Genomic DNA, 6,457 nt, shown 5'->3' on the forward strand with positions numbered 1-6,457 from the left:
GGAAAGCCTTTAAAGAGTGTTAAGCAGATGATATTAGATTTGTATTTTAGGTATACAGTGTGGATAGTGGACTGCAGAAGGAGGTGATTTGAAAGGCTATTGGGATCTATGTAGCAGGAAAGGTTTTGGGGTACAGATAAAGTTTTTGGTAAGATGAAAGAGGCCTGAGTATGTTTTAAGTGCTGGTAGGAAAGTTGGAGTAGAAAGGGAGAGACTGAAAATACAGGATAGTAGAAATGGAAGGATAATTAATGAAGAATTCTCATCACATGCAACTTTCTCTACTAATTGAAAGGTAAATCTTTTATATACAGTTTATTTACTCCTGTGAAACCTGGAGCTCTTGAGATAAAGGTGTTTTTAAGAATTCTTTCTCCTTTCTGTAGCAAGTCAGGTTGTTCAACATACATTAAGTTTTTCTTCTAAAACTATTACAAAATCATAGTCATTAAAATCCATTTTTTCCTCAAATTTGAGTTCTCTTTTCTGTATTTAGAGTTAATGACAGGTTAAATAATGAAAATACTGAAGTATATTTTTATTATAGATAATGCATCTTGTGGAGTTTTACTTGCTGAGAAAAATTACCCTTCAACCCCTCAAAAAACAAAGAAAAAAGCAAGTATTGAAGCAGAATAACCTTATAAACCATAAATTTCATTAATATGGGACATACTATTTTCTTTTAAACAACACTTTTATAGGATTTATTTTTCAGCTATTTAAGCCAATAATGGAAAACATTTTTGGAGCTTAGCAATTAGATTGCATTATTGTTACATGAATATGTACTCTATATAAAGTTAATGAAAGAGGATTAAAACTTAAAAACTTTCCAATTTCCTTAAATTGGATGTCTATTAATAATTAATTTAAAGTGAAAATAACACATTTGCTTTGTAGCCAGAACTGTGTTCTTTGCTAAGGAACTGAAAATCAGTACATTAGGCCTGGAATCTAGAGGTCTTTGGGGAGGAATTCAGACTTGATTATGTATATAACAGGAGCTACTATCTGAGTGGCTACTCAGAGTAAAGTATTATTATACTTTTCATTATATGTTTTTTATAGCATTCCTATCAGGTAAGTTTTTCATTTGTTTTATTTTTTAGCAATTTTATAACTGAGAAAAATGAGGTTTAGATATGAACCAATATGCTTGAGGAGCTTGTGGCAAGTCTTTCTCAATCTAAAACCTGTACTTTTTCCACTGTACCGTATGGTCACTATATACTTTGGGGAGCAAATTGGAAGAGGGCAAGAGTGTCAGCAGGAAGATTCATTAATAGAAAGTTGCAAAGGTTTTTGGTGGGAGATTGTGGTGGCTTTAACTAGGATGTTTTGTAGGAGAGATGGAATAATATGCGTGGATTAAAGATAATTTTGCCTATAGAGTTTATGGATTGGACATAGAGGATGAAAGAGTGAGAGGTGTCAATAAAGGCTTCTAGGTTTGTGTCTTAAGCAGCTTTGATGGATAAAGGTGCTAGATAATGTGATAGGAAAGGCAGGAGATCTGAAGGCACATAAAGATGAAAATGTTGGAAGGGCCATTGGCTGTAAGTTTCCAGGTCAGGAAAGCAGAACAGGAGTATACAATATTATAGATATTTTAAAATTCATGGTAATGGGTGAAATCACCCGGGAAAGAGTATCTAGAGAGTAAGCAAGAAAAGGGGGTTCAGGATCAATTCTTGAAAAACTCTACAGTCACATGGAAAAGGAAAAGTGGGCAGAGAGAACGGGGAAAATAAACAGCATATGGTATCATAGAAGGTAAAGGAGAGCTTTTGCTCCTTAAAGGGAGAGTGGCCAACTATGCTGAGTGCTGCTTGGAGGTCCAGTGTTATAAAGAATTTTGAAAAATTGGAGGACTTCCAGTTTCTGGTCCAACATGAAAGGAACTTAGAAGTCACTACTCTGTCCTAACAACAAGTAGAAACCTGAACAAACTGAAAAATAAGCAACTCTTTATAGATCTTTCGAAGAAGTAAGTAAGGTCACATGGTCAACTGCTACACCAAAATATGGAAAGACAGACAGGTGGATACATAGAATAATGACTTACCAGAGCAGAAACACATGAACAGAAACCTCCCTGTGAACCAGTGCTGGGGTGGGAAACCCAAAAGTGTGATTGATGAATTGCTAAAGGCTCAGTGTGGACAACTCTGAAAGTTAAAAACTCAAGAGGGACCCAGTCATCAGAGGAACCTCCACACTTTTGTGAGTTTTACCTCCAGAAACTCTACCAGATCCTCACAGTGAAAATCAGAGAAGAATACCCTCATGCTTCTGGTAGTGGAAAGGGAAAAGGAACCATTTTGAAATACATCAGAATATTCTGTTCTTCTTAACAAAGCCTGCCCTCAACAGAAAGTGTTTTAAAATAGCCTAACTTGCTGGGGTTTTATCAGAGCCTAACCTACCTGGGGAGGGGAAGTACCTGATTCCAGCCAGCTCTCCCCTTCCAAGTGGAGGAAGGAAATTATTCAATTCCAGCTCCCTCTAGCCTTCCACATGGGCGAATGGAAGTACCCGATTACTACAAGATGGTCCTTTCTAGCCATCCTGTCTCAACTCACGGGGGAAAAAACTGAGAAGAACTGGTGATGTTTGCAGTCCAGGGACACAGGCTCAATAAAAGACTGAGACCTAATCATAGAACTGTAGAATGCTTCCCCATCCCTACAATTTATCAGTGCATTACTAAAGACGTATTCACCACAGTTGCTATTACCCAGTACATCATGTCCACATTTTAGCAAAAAATTACAAGCCATACTAAAGGGCAAAAATTACTGTTTAAAGAGGCTGAATAAGCATCAGAGCCAGAGTCAGATGTGGCAGTAGTGTTAGAATGATCAGACCAGAAATGTAAAATAACTATGATTAATGTGCTAAGGCAGTTATAGGAAAAAGTAAACAACATGCAATATAAGCAGAGAGATGGAAATTCTAAGAAATAATCAAAGGAGTGCTAGAGATCAAAAACACTATAGCAGGAATGAAGAATGCCTTTGATGGACTCAGTAGTAGAATAGACACAGCTAAGGAAAAAATATCTGAGTCTGAGGACATGACAATAGAAACTTCCCAAACTGAAAAGCAAAGAGAAAAAAGGACTAAAAAAAAAAAAAGAACTGTGGGACAACTACAAAAGGTGTGACATATACATAATTAGAATTCCAGATGGAAAGAAACAGAGAAAGGAACAGAAGCAACATTTGAAACAATAATGACTAAAAATTTTCCAATATTAAAATGTCAGACATTAAACCACAGATCCAGGAAATTGAGAGAATACAAAGCAGGATAAATGCCCCCAAAACTACATATAGAAATATCAGATTTGAACATCAGAAAATCAAGCAAAGAAAATATCTTGAAAGAAGTCAGAAGGAAAAACACCTTACCTATAGAAGAGCAAAGATAAAATTTACAGACCTCTCCTCAGAAACCATTCAAGCAAGAAGAGAGTGAAGTGAAATATTTAAAGTATTGAGAGAAAACAACCACCAACTAGAATTCAGTACCCTGTGAAGTTATCCTTCAAAAGTGGGGGAGAAATACATACTTTCTCAGACAAACAAAAATTGAGGGAATTTGTTGCCAGTAGGCTTGCCTTGTAAGAACTATTTAAAGTTCTTCAGGAAGAAGGAAAATAACATGACAGTATAGGTTTATCTATCTTAACAAATGTACCACTGTGGTGTAGTGTGTCAATAGTAGGGGAGGTTGTGCATGATTGGGGACAAAGGGGTATATGGGAACTCTGTACATTCAGCTGAGTTTTGCTGTGAACCTCAAACTGCTGTAAAATATGAAGTTTGTTAATTTTTTAAAAGTCAATTGCATTTAGGATCAAGAAGGAAATTGATGACTTTGGCAATAATAATTTTAGTGGACTAGTAAGGAAACTAGATTGGAATAGGTTAAAGAGTTATAGAAATTGAGAAAGAATAAAATATATAAAGAAGCAAATTGGGACATAAACAATATAAAATGTGTGTGTGGAAGGGAAAGTAAATGTGTAAAACTTTTTAATGCAATTGAAGTTAATTTGTTTTCAGCTTAAAGTAGACTATTATAAGATGTATTATGAATGCCTTAGGTAATCAAAAAGCAAAAATCTGTGAGAGATACACAATGATAAAGAGAAAAGAATCAAAGCATACCACTAGAAAAAAACCCCATCAATTCACAAAGAAAGACAGCAATAGAGGAAGAAAGGAACTATAAAATAATCAGAAAGCAATTAACAAAATGGTGATAGTCCTTACTATCAATAAGTCTGCACCTCTCAGTAATTATTCTAAATGTAAATGTTTTAAATTCTTCATTTAAAAGATATAGAGCAGCTAAATGAAAACAAAATAACTATATGCTGTCTACTAGAGACCCACTTAAGCTTTAAGGACACTAAGGCTGAAAGTGAAGGGATGGACAAAGTTATTCCATACAAATAGAAACCCAAATAAAACAAGGGTAGCTATACTTATATGAGACAAAATAGATTTTTAAGTCAAAAGCTGTAATAAGAGACAAAGGATGCCATTATATAGTGATAAAGGGGTCAGTTCATCAAGAGGATATAACAACTGTAAGTATATACTTACTGAATTTTGAAGCACTGAAGTATATTAAACAATTATTAACAGATCTAAAAGCAGAAATAGGCAGCAGTGCAATAAGAGTAAGGGACTTCAATACCTGACTTTCAAAAATGGATAAATTATCCAGACTGAAAATCAGTGAGGAAATAGTGGACTTGAACTACACTTCAGACTAAATGCACCTAACAGACATATACAGAACATTCCACCCAACAACAGTAGAATCCACATTCTTCTCAAGTGCACAGGAAACATGTTCCAGAATAGATCATATGTTAGGTCACAAAACAAGTCTCTAACAAATTTAATAAGATTGAAATTATATCAAGTATATTTTCTGATTGCAATGGTATAAAACTAAAAATCAACAATAAGAGCAAAGCTGGAAAACTCAAATATTTGGAAATTAAACAACATACTTATGAAAAACCGATGAGTCAAAGAATAAATCAAAAGAGCTATTAAAAATATATTGAGGGGGGGCTTCCCTGGTGGTGCAGTGGTTGAGAGTCTGCCTGCTGGTGCAGGGGACACAGGTTCGAGCCCTGGTCTGGGAGGATCCCACATGCTGCGGAGTGGCTAGGCCCATGAGCCACAACTACTGAGCCTGCACGTCTGGAGCTTGTGCTCCACAACAAGAGAGGCTGCGATAGTGAGAGGCCCACGCACCGTGATGAAGGGTGGTCCCCGCTTGCCACAACTAGAGAAAGCCCTCTCATCAAAACGAAGACCCAACACAACAAAAATAAATAAAGTAATTAAAAAATATATCTTGAGGGCTTCCCTGGTGGCGCAGTGGTTGAGAGTCCGCCTGCCAATGCAGGGGACATGGGTTCGTGCCCCGGTCCAGGAAGATCCCACATGTTGCGGAGTGGCTAGGCCCATAAGCCATGGCCGCTGAGCCTGCACATCCGGAGCCTGTGCTCCGCAATGGGAGAGTCCACAACAGTGAGAGGCCCGCGTACTGCAAAAAAAAAAAAATCTTGAGACAAATGAAAATGGAAACACAACATACCAAAACTTATGGGATACATCAAAAGCAGCCTTACAAGAGAAGTTTATAGTGTTAAACACCTACATTAAGAAAAAATTAAGACCTCAAGTAACAGCCTAATCTTATACTTCAGGGAACTAGAAAAAGAAGAACAAACTAAGTCCAAAGTTAGCAGAAGGAAGAAAATTAAAATATTAGAGCAGAAAGAAATGATCTAGAAACTAGAGAGACAATAAAAATGATTAACTAAACTAAGAGTTGGTTTCATTAAAAGATAAACAATTGAGAACTTCTATCTAGACTAAGAAAAAAAGAGAGATGACTCAAATTAATAAATTATAAATGAAAGAGGAGGCATTACAACTGATACCACAGAAATGCAGAGGGTCATAACAGACTTTTATGAATAATTATATATCAACAAATTTGATAACTTAGAAGATATGGATAAATTCCTAGAAATGTACAACTTACCAAAACTGAATCACAAAGTAATAGGGAATCTGAACAGACCAATAATGACCAAGGAGATTAAATCAGTAATTAAAAATTTCCCAGCAAATAAAAGGAACCAGCTAGCTTCACTGGTGCATTCTACCAAACGTTTAAAGAAGAATTAATATGAGTCTTTCTCAAACTCTTCCAAAAAGTTGAAGAGGAACACTTCCAAAGTCATTTCTGAGGCCAGCATTACCACGGTTACTAAATTCAGATCAGGGCATTGAAAGAAAATTACAGGCCAATATCCCCACTGAACATAGATGTAAAAATCCTCACCAAAATGCCATCAAACCAAATTTAAGGACACATTAAAAGGACCATATACCGTTATCAAGTGAGATTTATC

The sequence above is a fragment of the Phocoena sinus genome, chromosome 3 (genome assembly GCF_008692025.1).
Source record: "Phocoena sinus isolate mPhoSin1 chromosome 3, mPhoSin1.pri, whole genome shotgun sequence".
Lineage (NCBI taxonomy): Eukaryota > Metazoa > Chordata > Mammalia > Artiodactyla > Phocoenidae > Phocoena > Phocoena sinus.